The sequence below is a fragment of the Calidris pugnax genome, unplaced genomic scaffold, assembly GCF_001431845.1.
Source record: "Calidris pugnax isolate Ruff unplaced genomic scaffold, ASM143184v1 scaffold147, whole genome shotgun sequence".
Lineage (NCBI taxonomy): Eukaryota > Metazoa > Chordata > Aves > Charadriiformes > Scolopacidae > Calidris > Calidris pugnax.
This window is the reverse complement of record NW_015092359.1, coordinates 6,265,167-6,278,113: the sequence shown is the minus strand read 5'-3', so window position 1 is coordinate 6,278,113 and position 12,947 is coordinate 6,265,167. Positions and strand designations below refer to the sequence as shown.

At 49.9% G+C, this 12,947-nt stretch overlaps 1 long non-coding RNA gene across 1 annotated transcript in view; it reads right to left on the bottom strand.

Moving 5' to 3' along the window:
• Positions 1–387: 387 nt before the first annotated feature.
• LOC106900431 overlaps positions 388–12,947 on the bottom strand; it is a 21,878-nt gene continuing 9,318 nt past the window's right edge. Inside the window, exon 4 of the long non-coding RNA XR_001414158.1 lies at positions 388–1,625. This is a non-coding gene — a long non-coding RNA (uncharacterized LOC106900431). The remainder of the gene's footprint in view (positions 1,626–12,947) is intronic.

The following is a 12,947-nucleotide window of genomic DNA, read 5'->3' as shown; positions in this document are numbered from 1 at the left end:
GTCGCAGGTCCAGTGTTTGATTTTTTTTATTTATTATATTTTCTTTTACTCAAAGGTGAGGAGCTGCCTGCCCATCCTCTGCACCAGACAGGGCTAGGGGGATATTTTTAGCTGCTTTCTTCTGAAATATCAGCTGGTGGCTGGGTTTGGGTTGCGTGACGCAACACGGTGGGACTGTGCGTCAGTGGGACTGGCTGAAAAGCAGGAAGAAATAAGGGAAAGAGCGGATGGAGAAGTCCCCAGGAAGCTGCAGCCCACGCTGGGTGCCACTGTGCTGATTGCTCCTTGCACCCACCACATGAAATGTATTTAAAAACAAACCCAAACTTAAAAAAAAAAAAAAAAAATCTGGATTTTTTTCTTTGTTTTGTTCTTGTGTGTGTTTCAAATTACAGAAGTTCCTGAAAGGGAAGTTTATTGGTTTCAGATGCTATTATGGGGGCTTCTTTAACTCAAAAAAAAAAAAGGCTCTATTGCCCAGCCAAGTCTCTGGCATCTGCCAGCCCTGCTCCACCCATGGCATTTGGGTCCTGCTGGCATTTGGGAGCCCACTGGCCCATGCAGGGAAGTCGTCACGTCTCATACTCTCCATTTATCTTTGCTGTGACTCATGTTGGAAGGAGCTCATCATCTGCATGAACTCAATGACCTGGGCGAGACAACAGGGAAGAGAAACACTGCCTCACTGGCAACATGCAGCCATGCAGAGTGCTGATGAGATCTCGCCTCTGGGCACCTGGCCATGTCTAGGTTGGCCATGGTCAAGTCAAAGGAGGTCATGGCCCAGGTTGGCCATGAGCAAAATGACAGGTGGTCATGGCCCAGCTTGGCAGCCATGGCCAAGAGCAAAGGTGATCATGGCTCAAGTTGGTCATGGCCTAGGTTGGCCATAGTGAGGTTCAGGTGGGCCATTGTCCAGATTGGCCATGGCCAAGTCCAAGGTGGTCATGGCTCAGGTCCACCAAAGATATAGCATCTGGGTCCTCCTCAAAAGATAGGCCCTTTCTTTCTGTGGTCTTAAATTTTTACTTCAGTAACTAATTAAAACCACATGTGATTTTGTTTTAAGGATGATAAACTTCCTTTATTCTTTGAAAAAGAAAAAAAGTCATAAATTTGCTCATGAAAAAGCTACCCAAAGGCCTCACTGACACAGAGCCCATGGCCAATGGAAGGAAGCCATTCTACGCTCATCCCCTCACTCATGACTGTCTTGTGCACACACTGTTGAGGACCCAATCCGGGATGTTCCCACATCCCTTAACACCCACGTGCCTCAGGAATGATGAGCAACCAGTCAACAATGAGCTCCGTGGTTGGTTGACAACGCCACACTGCTAGGTGCTCTCCCTCTCTATATATATTTATTTTTTTCTTCCAATGACTCGCATCTGACCTTTCAAACACCTGTTCAGCCTTAAACAGCTAAAAATACCCACCGAGCTTTGCATCTGATTTTCATACTGCAACAAAGCTCACTGTTTCCAGCGGGTTTTCTCATGTTTCTGGCGGGTTCCAGGATGGTTGACCTCTCCTCTGGTCAAACTCAGCATAGACAGGGATGAGAGATGGCTGGCTGCAGGCAGGGTTGCACAGTCTGCCATGGTGCATGGCCAGGGAGGTCCCTAGGAACAGAAAGGGGGCATTATAGATGCTATAATGGGGCTGGGCATATATTTATATGGTGCACAGCAAGCCCAAGGATGGTAGGACCAAGAGGACCTTCCCGCTGTCCTCTGGGAGGCCTCTGCAAGGTGCCTGCGAGCCACTACCGCTATCCACCATCCACTGCCCTTCCCACGCATCCCAAACCTATTCTGGGTCATTTCTGTGGAATTTTAAAATTAAGACCTACAGTGCTCAAGCTATCCTGGAACAGCAAGGCTCATGGGTTCTTCCTGCTGGGGACACCACTGTACCTACATGGGCTTGTCCTGTGGAGCCAAGAAGGCCTCAGATATCGCAGCAATGTCTTTGCATGGCTCATTGGGGCTGGGCTGAATGAGAGCAGGGACCCTAGTGGGGACACAGGGCCTTTTCTTCCCTGATTTGATGAATTTCTCTTTGCTGGCCATTTGACGGGCTCGTACATTAATTTTCCCGGAAGGGCGAGCGGGAAGCCTTCGCTTCCCAGCCCACTGCTAATTAAAACATGCTTCATCTCGGTGTGATTATGGACATCGTGCATCAAGGAAAAGATTTTTTTCTTTTTTTTTTACAAAGGCATAATTATCTTGGATATTAATTAGGGGAAATAAAGTTGGAAGATGGCATAATGGCCAATTCCATAAGTGAAGGGACGCACATGGCAGCAAACCCCGGCTTCCCTGAGCATCCTCTCCCCTGCGTGTGCTGGCACATGGCTCCGGCGCTAATTGGCTCTAATTGGCATCTCTGGAACGGCGCAGGCTGGAGGATGGCAGGCGAGGAAAGAAGTGAAGAGTTTAGGAGCAAGAGAGAAGGGAAAGGGCAATGAGAGCCGCAGCTCTGCCTTGCTGCATCCCGGCACCCGGGGATGGCTGCGCACGGCCCCATGGTAAAAAAATATAGGATTTTTCTGATTTTTTTTTTCTGAAACACACAATTAAACCCCCTGAGCATCGTGTGCTGTGGGCACAACATGCCCAGCACCCCTCTCTCCCAGGGGTGGCAGTGGCAGCAGAGCCCTCCTGTCAGCCAGGGAAGGGGGAACAGCCATGAGCACCTGACATTAACATTCAAATTACTTATTGGCAGAAATGAGTTTAAAAATAGGTTTTTTTATGATAAACAAACTAACCTCATACAGGAAGTGAGCTGCAAATACTAAAAACTAGTATGTTCTAAGAGAGCTGGTAGAACAGAGAGCTGCCCCACGGAACCAAAAAAAACAACAACAAAAGAAGCAGTCTGGGTTTTTTTAGCATTTTCTTGGTTTTCTTTTTTTTAAGTTTTCCCTCCTGACATAGGGAAAAGGGGAGGATCGAGGGGAGGAAGGGCAGGAGGATCCTCTGCTACTGGGAGAGTGAGACATTTCTCTCCTGGTGGCCCCTAAATTAAAGGTAAAGCCCGGCGATGCGCAACAAGATTCGCGATGTGAACCCCGGGTTTTAGCGTGCCTGGACTTCAAAAACGTTTGCTTCTGCTGCTGAAAAGGTTAAGCAGTTTTCCTACCGAAACCCCGAGTGTGGGCTGTGAAAGAACATGTTAATGAAGAAAATTTCCCCAGGGCTGCTCTTTTATTATCACCAAAGCCATCGAGTTTCAGTTTGAGTTATTTGTATTTATTTATAAAAACAAAGATTAAATAAGTAGAACAAAAACAAAAACCTCATCCTAATTTCTGAGCTAAACCTGATTTATTCAAACAAAGAATTCCCCCCCCGGCAGGTAGCTGCAGGCTGTTTTCCCCTTTGCTTTGAGGGAAAAAAACCCACCGATCTGCTGCTGTACTGCATGTGAAATATATTTAAGGCTAAAAAAAACTACCAAACCATTCAATTGCTCTCGTTGGCTGCAAAAAATGAAGATTTACGAGTCATAGGGCTTGGGGGGGTGGTGCAGGCACCCGGGGCAGGTCCGGGCAGGGGCTGCCTGGACCCAGGAGGTGGTGGCAGCTCTGCCCAGCTTGGCCACCGCCTCCGGCCACCCTTTGGGGAGGGAGCACCTGATTTAAGAGAGGCAAAAAAAAAGGCATTTCTCTTTTCATGTGTTTTCACTTCCATCACAGGAGGACTGCTTAAAAGACGCACCAAAAATCCCTTCAGTGGTCTTGTAGCCTTTAACGTGTTGTTTTTCTACATATTTTATGTTGTTGGCTTTTGTTATCAGTCTCATCTGCAATTTGTGGCCAATTCTGTCATGCTTTAGGCAGACATCTTGTTCCCAAAACTGTTTGCAACCTTTCAGCGCTGGTACAGCCTCGAATACAGGCAGAGAAAAGCCACAGCACAACGAGAAAAAGGGCAGATTTAACCCCAAAATGATCGTTTGGCCAAATATTTGTTCCGAAGGCAGGGACGAGCCCCAGGGCACTGATGGGTAGCGCCAAACCAGCCCCAGCCCACCCCTCTGCCCTGCCCGAGTATCCTCACTTTAATTTGAATTATTTGCATTTCCCCATCCCAGGAGAAGCCAAACCCATTCCTATGTGACCCGTTGGATTTTTTCCCCATCCCGAACAGCATTTTCCACCCTATTTTCCCAGCCATCGGCACAAAGCTATCCCGGCTGAGCCCTCCTTTTCTCAGCATGGTGTGGATTAAATCAGTTGAACTGTTATTCACCACCGAAAACGAACACAGCCAATCTAGCACCTATTTGATATTAATAGCGAAACCAAAAAAGCAAATTAATACCACAGGATGAAGGCATTTTAAAAAAATAAAATGAAAGTCATTCAAGTGCCCGACGGACTCGGAGAGCAAAGCTGGAGTGTGGGAGCCGCTTTCGGCCACAGCCAGCCCACGCGGGCATGGGGGGGCTAAAATTTGGCATTTTTTTGGGGGTGGTTAAACTGAAAGGAAAGGCTGACAGCCGTGAGCCAACCCAACCCCGTTTGGCAGGGTTTCTGACCGGGGCAGCGCAATTGCTCTCCCGGCAGCCTGGAGAAGGGAAGTGAGGCGCTGCATCCCTGGTGAACCCCTGCCTTTGAAATAACCAATTTTGGGGTTTTTCAAAGAATTAGCACACCCGGCAGGGCAGCCCGGCTGGGGGAGGAATGAGACATTGTGAAACCCAGCTCCTTTTCCTGAGGCTGCCGCTGCCGTCAGTGCCGGAGCCCAAGCCCTGCCCGAAAAAAAGCTTAAACGGTTTCCCAAAAGAGAGGCGCCGAAGGGGAGCTCACCCCTCGCCGGGAGCTGGCCACAATTTTGGCCTCCCCAAAGCGAGGCACGTTTGCCTGCTGCCCCCCCAGGAAGGGCTGCCTTCCTCCCCTGGACCACCGCAGCCCCGAGCCCCCGGTTCCCCCAGGATGCTTGGGAAGGGGGGTCCTCTTGCTCTACTCCCCCTTCTCCCAATCTGCCCCCTTTTTGTTCCCCCAGGATGCTTGGGAAGGGGGGTCCTCTTGCTCTACTCCCCCTTGTCCCAATCTGCCCCCTTTTTACACCAGACACAAATACATCGTATTTTTTTCAGCCAGAATATATGTATATATATATTTTAAAGTCAGTCTCTCAGGGCTCTCCCAATGCTCTCTCCACTTCCTGTGACAAAACAAAACACGCTTTGTTTGAAACTTATTCTTCCTCTATTAAGCGCCAAGAAATAATGACCAAAAACACCCCAAAAAACCCATGCTGCACCCCAGTAATCCTCTGCAGCCACTGCTCCCTTCCCACACCTTCACCCTCCAGGCAGAGGACGGACCCGGGCATGTCAGGCTGAAATAGCATCAGCCAGGCAAAGAATCACTTATCAAGAGATTTAATTCAAAATCTCGCCCGTGGAGGGCTGGATCTCAAGCTGAAGGTGAATTTCCACTTCACTATTTTTGTCCCGCTGCTGTTCAAGTCAAATGCTCCCCCTCTCCACGTCATCGTTTTAAAACCGGAGTCAAAAAGCAGCTAAAATAGGTAGGGTTTGATAAATTCGTATTTTGACTCATCCATTTTTCTGCGGTGTGATTAAACACCCCACCGGCTGCAGTAATATTTGCCGCTCAGCAAAGGGGAGCATAAACCCCACTTGTAAGATTGAGAAAAAAAAAAAATCATTTTAGTTTGACTCATGTGGAAAGAGTGAAACACAGAGAGTGCCCTGAAATCGGGCTACACAGGCTTTTACGAGACCATTTACCACCATGGGAAGAAAACAGAATATTGGACAATCGCAGCCACTAATTTAACAGCGTTTTGAGGCAGCCGTGGGCTGCGGGCTCCCCCTCTGCAAACGCCCAGGTTTTTGCTGCTGTTTGAGCATCCTTTGGGCAGCCAGACAAAAGAAGACGGGGAAAAATGAATTTGTGGCTGAGCTGATTTTGCTCCATTGTAACTTTTCAAATGATGCTCGGTCTCTTTGTGGGGGGGATCAACTCCTACCTGGGTGAGAGATGGGTTTTACCCCAAGCCAGTAAAATGGTAACAGCTGGCTTGAAAATGAAACCCACCTGGAAAATCATGTGGGGACTTTCGGGCAGGTTTGGCAATTTGCCTCTCTGAGAATTAATCTGCAAAAAAAATATGAATAAATGAGCCCAGGGAGGAATTTTGGGGGCTGGTCACCGCAGTCTGCTGGGTGAAACTTAAGCCTGAAGAGTAGAAAATTGGGAGTAGAACATTTTTTTGTGCCCTGGCCCCCAGGAAGGAGGGCTCCCAAGGGAAATCCCATCCCTGCTCCAGCAGGATGGCTGGGAGGGAGCTTTTGTGCTGCATCCAGCCTCCACGCTCCCAGCATCCCTGGCTCATCGCCTGGCTGATTCTCATCGCTGCCTGAGCCGGGCGATGCCAATCTTTTCATCAAAGCTCACTGAAAACAAAACTGAGAAACAGCTTGTGGTTTGACAAGAATGTATTTACATAAAAATATATATTTTAAAAAAAAACATTTGGGGATGGTGAGAGAAGGTGCTCGTGGTGTTTGTGAGGTCCCTGACATTTAAGTGAGGCTCGCCGAGCGTGGCAGCCTCACGTGTTACCCATGCTGAGCCCCACATGGCAGCCAAAGCTCCTCCTCAGGCCTGGCTTAAATTTAGAAAGGCTTTTTACTATCTCCCATCGCATCCCTCGTCCCTTCTCAGACTCTCAGATGGGACAAACAGAAGCCATCAGGAGGAGCAAGGAATTAACTCCCAGGCATGCATAAGATAACGGAGCTGCATCCATTTCCTTACATTCCAGACCCAAAAGCCAGGCACAGCTTGAAAACAACCCCCCCAAAACCAGCCCAAAGCTGTGTTTTTGGCATCTCTCCTGATGCCAACCGTGGTGCTTTCCTCATTTGCTCAGCACCACAAAAGGACACATCAAATCTGAGTGCATTTACTCGCAAGGCTCGCGTTTGTTTGTAATGCCTGTATTTGTTCCCATTTATTTGCAAGGTTTGTCTTTGTTTGCAATGCGAGTATTTGCTTGCAAGCACCGAATTCTTTACTTTCCAAAAAAAAAAAAAAGTAAAAAGAGGGTAGGGTGAGAAGGTGTTGCCTGTTCCTGGCAAGGCAAGCGCAGGGATGCTCCGGCTGGCCCGTGGGGAGCCACCGGCGAGCAGCCTGCCCTGGCTGCACAGCCCAGCGGTTTCTTTCAGCGAGCCTATTCCCTCTTTTCTGAGTCATTCTGAGATCGCTCGACATCTCTAGCTCGCAGGCGGTGAAGAATACGCCCTGAGCTCACCGTCTGGCAGAGTGGGTCCGTGCCGCAGCGCGCGCTCCTCACCGCCTGCCCGCACGGGCGTCCCGCCACGCGGGCGCGTGGGGCTCCCTGTGTCCCAGCAAACACCTGACGTAGGGCAGCAGCGCCGGGGAGCCCTCACAAACGGCACCCAGGGCGAGGAAATACAAAGGCAGCTTTGAAACCCTCGCCTCGAGCAGCATCTCCAAGAGCCTGACGTGCCAAAACCCTCCAGACGTGCAGCCGCAGCTTTGTGCCCAGCAGCATCCCTCACCCCTGGCATCTCTCCCGCACCACCAGCATCCATCCCACAACCCCGGCATTGCTCCTGCACCACCAGCATCCATCCCGCACCACCAGCATCCCTCCCACACCACCAGCATCCCTCCCACACCATCAGCATCCCTCCCACACCACCAGCATCCATCCCGCACCCCCAGCATCCATCCTGCACCACCAGCATCCATCCCACACCACCAGCATCCATCCCACACTGCCCTTCTGCAACCCTGGCGTCCCTCCTGCACCACCAACATCCCTCCTGCACCACCAACATCCCTCCTGCATCCTCTCTAGTACCTCTCACACTCCCAGCATCCCTCCTGCATCCCCAGCACCCCCCCTGCACCCCCAGTATCCCTCCTGTACCCCCTCTCCTGCACCCCCAGTATCCCTCCCGCACCCCCAGTATCCCCCCTGTACCCCCAGCATCCCTCCCGCACCCCCAGCATCCATCCCGCACCCCCAGTATCCCTCCTGCACCCCCAGCATCCCTCCTGCACCCCAAACGTCCCTCCTGCATCCCGTCTCAGTGCAGGGAAGTGCTCCCCATCCCAGACTGCCCCGGCGAGAGCTTTTGGAAAGGGACAATGACACTCCCAGGAGCCACCAGGAGCCACCAGGACCAGGCCCTTTGGGGGAACTTTGGAGTGGGGGCTGAGGGGCTGCCCACTCTGCCGAGACCTCTGCCTGGGCGGGCACGGCTGCCCGCGATGCCCAGCGGTGACTTGGCTCTGGTGGGCATTTGGGATGCGGCCCAAACCACTAATTTCAGACACAGCTATGCAAATAAACGGTATATCAGGCTAAACCCTCCCACTCGGGGTCAAACCACAGCCCATTTTAGAGCATTCTTGCACTGGGCCCTGCTCCCCAAACCCCGGTCACTTCCTCATGTCGTAGCGTGAAGGGGAGCAGGGCGATTCACAGAATGATTGCTGCTCTTGGATTGGTGACGTTCAGCCTCCACCTTGCCTCCTCACTGCTGTCCTCAGCCTCCTGACAGCACACAGAATACAGGCTCAGGAGCAGCCTCAACGGCCTTCCTCCAAGCAGATTATCTATTTCCATACCTCAGAGGCCAAACTCAACAGTTGCTGGGGTCTGCACATAAATGGCTTGGGTTTTTTTGTCCAAAAGTACATAATCAGACAATCACAGAATGATACGGGGTTGGAAGGAACCTCTGGAGATTCATCTAGTCCAACCCCTTGCCCCCAAACCCAGAGCAGGTTGCACAGGAACGTGTCCAGGCAGGAGTTGAACATCTCCAGAGAAGGAGACTCCACCACCTCCCTGGGCAGCCTCTCCCAGGGCTCTGCCACCCTCAAAGGAAAGTTCCTTCTCATGTTTAGGTGGAACTTCTTATGGTCAAGTTTGTGCCCATTTTCTCTTGTCCTGTCCCTGGGCACCACTGAAAAAAGACCGGCCCCATCCTCCTGACACCCTCCCTTTAAGTATTTATAAGCATTGATCAGATCCCCCCTCAGCCTTCTCCTCTCCAGACCCAAGTCCCTCAGCCTTTCCTCATAAGAGAGATGCCCCCAGCTCATCTCTGTAGCCTCTGCTCTACCCCCTCCAGCAGTTCCCTGTCCTTCTTGAACTGGGATTCCCAGCACAGGGGCTGCCCTCAGCCCCAAGGAGAGCTGATGGTGGGCCCAGAAAGGTCATCCTCACCAAAATCCCCAGTGCCCGTTCTGGGCTTGAGCACTCCCTTGCTTCAGATCCTGTGAAAAAGCACTTGCTCAGCACTTCTGCTGCGCCAGCTGAGCTGCTGGAAGCTACAAATCACCTCTGTCAGCTGGGGAACAGGGCTCACTGGCCTCTTTCCACCCGTATTTATTATTACCGCAGGATAACATCCTTGCCAGCTGGAAAACCTTGCAGTAAGCTGCCCAAACCCTCCGCCTCAAGCAGGTGCTGAGCCTTCAGCCTCCTGGTTTCACCCCTAAGCCGTGTTGCCACCACCTTTCCCAGGGGAGCACGACTTCAGCGTGTGACAGCACAGCCCGTGCAGCCCAAGCAACCACCTCCCCTTTCCATTTCCACATCTCCCATCCCGGCAAAAGCTGGGGGCACCCACACTTAACGAAGGGCTTTTAATTCACCCTCCCAAGAGAGACACCAACCTCCCAGGCAGCCCCAGAAGGATGCAGCAGCGAGGGAGGGGCAAGTATTTTGGGATAGCGGATGGGAATCTGGACCCAAGGAGCCCTGAGCCATCAGCTTAGACTCTGATAACAAAAAAGCTCAAGGGTAGAAAATATTCCCAAGCCTGGGAAGGACAGATGGCAGCCCCCCTGGAAAGCACCCACTTCAGATCACCAGGGTGCCAAGCAAGCTGGTGACACCCCAGCCCCTTCCTTCCCTCTCGTGGGGCTCGAGGAGGCACCAGCACCAGGAACCCGTGTGTCTCCAGCAGAAGACTGCCCGGGAGAGCAGCCCACGGCGAGCACCAAACCTCACCCTGCCCGGCTCCAGCAGCCACCCAACCCCGATGCCATGTCCGTGCCCAGGCCTTGGCACCGGGGGGCACACAGGGGGGGTCACTGATCACCCAGAGTGAAATCAGTGCAAAGCTCCTAATGAGAGGAGCGCTCCTTTCACAGAATCACGGAATTGTCAGAGTTGGAAGGGACCTTCTAGAGATCTTCTGGTCCAACTCCCCTGCCAAAGCAGGGCTGCCCAGAGCACATCACTCAGGAGCATCCACTGGGGCTTGAAGATCTCCAGAGAAGGGGACTCCACACCCTCCCTGGGCAGCCTGTCCCAGGGCTCCCTCACCCCAAAGAAGTTTTTTCTCATATTTGAGTGGAACTTTCCATGTTCCAGCTTGAGCCCTTTGCCTTTGGCGCACACGGGGTGGGGTGGCATGGGGGTGGGCGACGCCTGGTACCGCTGGCTGCTCAGATGGACCCCCCGGGCCCTCCAGTTCCCCCAGTTTCACCCCGGGTCCAGCAGCCCCCCCCCCCGGGTGAAGCTGAGGGTCAACCCAGCCCGGCGCCCTCCTGCCCCTGCACTGGGACAACGAGGCAAAGACTGAGACCGCTAGAGACAAAATGTTGAAAATATTTAAAAAGTCTTTTTCTTTTTCTTTTTCTTTTTCTTTTTCTTTTTCTTTTTCTTTTTCTTTTTCTTTTTCTTTTTCTTTTTCTTTTTCTTTTTCTTTTTCTTTTTCTTTTTCTTTTTCTTTTTCTTTTTCTTTTTCTTTTTCTTTTTCTTTTTCTTTTTCTTTTTCTTTTTCTTTTTCTTTTTCTTTTTCTTTTTCTTTTTCTTTTTCTTTTTCTTTTTCTTTTTCTTTTTCTTTTTCTTTTTCTTTTTCTTTTTCTTTTTCTTTTTCTTTTTCTTTTTCTTTTTCTTTTTCTTTTTCTTTTTCTTTTTCTTTTTCTTTTCTTTTTATTTTCCTTTCCTTTCTCCTCTCCTCTCCTCTCCTCTCCTCTCTTTTGTCAAATTTTTATTTTTATTTTTTAATGAAAACCCTAACTGGAAGCCTGACTGACAAAGTTTTTTAGCTGGTACAGACTAAAGAAGTCTCACTGACAGCAGAGGATGCTCACAGGGTTTTCCAGCAGCGTGCGTCAGAATTCATTCCACTACTTGAAAAAGGTCCACTGGTTGCTTTGGAGTTCAGTGGAGCTGGTGCTGTGGAAGGCTGTCAAAACACTACAAATGATGTTTTTAGTGGGACGGAGGTTTTTGTATCATCACAGAGCAAGGCATCAGCATCTCAAGATGTAGACAATTTCTACACCCTTGCCGACGTGCAGATGGGAACGTGAAGTTTAACATGAAGGTGTTCACGTCCGGTTTGTCTTGGCACTTGGATGTCACTTGGCTTGAATATTGCAGTGGGATGTGAGAAGTTTTGTCACTTGGTTTTGTATTTCTCATATAGCCCTTTTATAAAGCTTTGGGCGGTTTTAACACCGTATTACCTGAACTGGAGTAAATGACACAGCTCCCCATGTGCATGTTTGAAACTCGTATTTTGACTCCAGAAACAATAGAGGTTTTCTACTAACTTTTTACAGTGATCTGATGGTTGGAATCGATGATCCTAAATGATTCTATGATTCTAACTGGCTTAATACATCCATAATACATCCATTTACGAGGACATATGCTACCTCTGCACATGAAAAACGCCTAGTTGTTTTAATTAATGGCAGTATTTGGAGCAGAGGTTGCAACACGAGCCAGGGCTGACGAAGCACAACTTTAAACAGGAATAATTGAAACCTTCTCACATCTAAGCTGCTGCTGCTGCACATTTTTTCCAAGCACACCAACACGCTGCCCAAAGTCCCTCATTTCAAGACTTTCGTCAGGAGAAAAGAGAGTAGCTGTGTAGAATCAAAACTAGTGGGGGAAAAAAAAATATGCAAAATCTGGCAGTTTGGTGACAAGTGGAGCGAACCAGGAAAATGCATCCAAAGAACGTTCACTGCATTCCCAAATGATTTAAAAATGTCTATATCAGAAAATATATGTATTAGAAAATACTTCTATCTGAACATATATATCAGAAAATAAAGGGAAAAATCCACATATATATCATAAAATGAAGGGAATAACCCAGTAGAGTGCACCATTTCAAACAGGTTTCACAGCCTGTGTAAATTCATAAAAGATCAATAAATCTACTGCAGGAAAAACCTGATTTGATGCTCTGAGTTCCAACGTCTTTGCCCGTTTTGGGATGATGGGCACAGGACCCATCTCTGGCTCTCAGGAGAACGAGCAGCCGGGGCTGGACGGGCTTTGCTGAATCATATACATTGTGTGGCTTATTTAATCTTATGACTGAAAATGAAAATAAGAAGAGTGCTTTGGGGGTTTTGCAAACCTCTGCCACCGATGTGCTTTGGGAATGACTTGCTGTGATGCTTTGGGAATTCCTTTCCGTGTGGGAGGAGTGAAGGGGGGGGGGTGCTGCGGCACAGCCAGCGTGGGAAAGCGCCCCGCTTCCCCTCCCTAAACCTGCTGGCAGCCAAAAAAATACCCCAGGGTATCAAGGAATCTCTGAAAGCCCCCACCCCTGCTCGCACACAGCAGGTTCTCCCATTGCTGAAGATGAAGGGTGCTCAAGGAGTTCAGTTTTGCTGGGACCCACACTTTTCACACAAGCCGGCGTGACTGGGATGTCCTGATTTTTCTAGTGACCAAATTCCTGGTGCAAAGGAGAGGGGGTGGCAGCTGCCCACCGCCGCCCGCAGCCACTGCCATTTCTACAGATGTCATTTATCACATCTCAAAATGAGTACCCTGGCCTCCCTAGATAGCGGACCCTCAAATCTGTCACGTATGGGGTTGATAATGGTGAGATTTGAAAAAAACTAGCATAAAATACAGAAAATTTTCTAGATG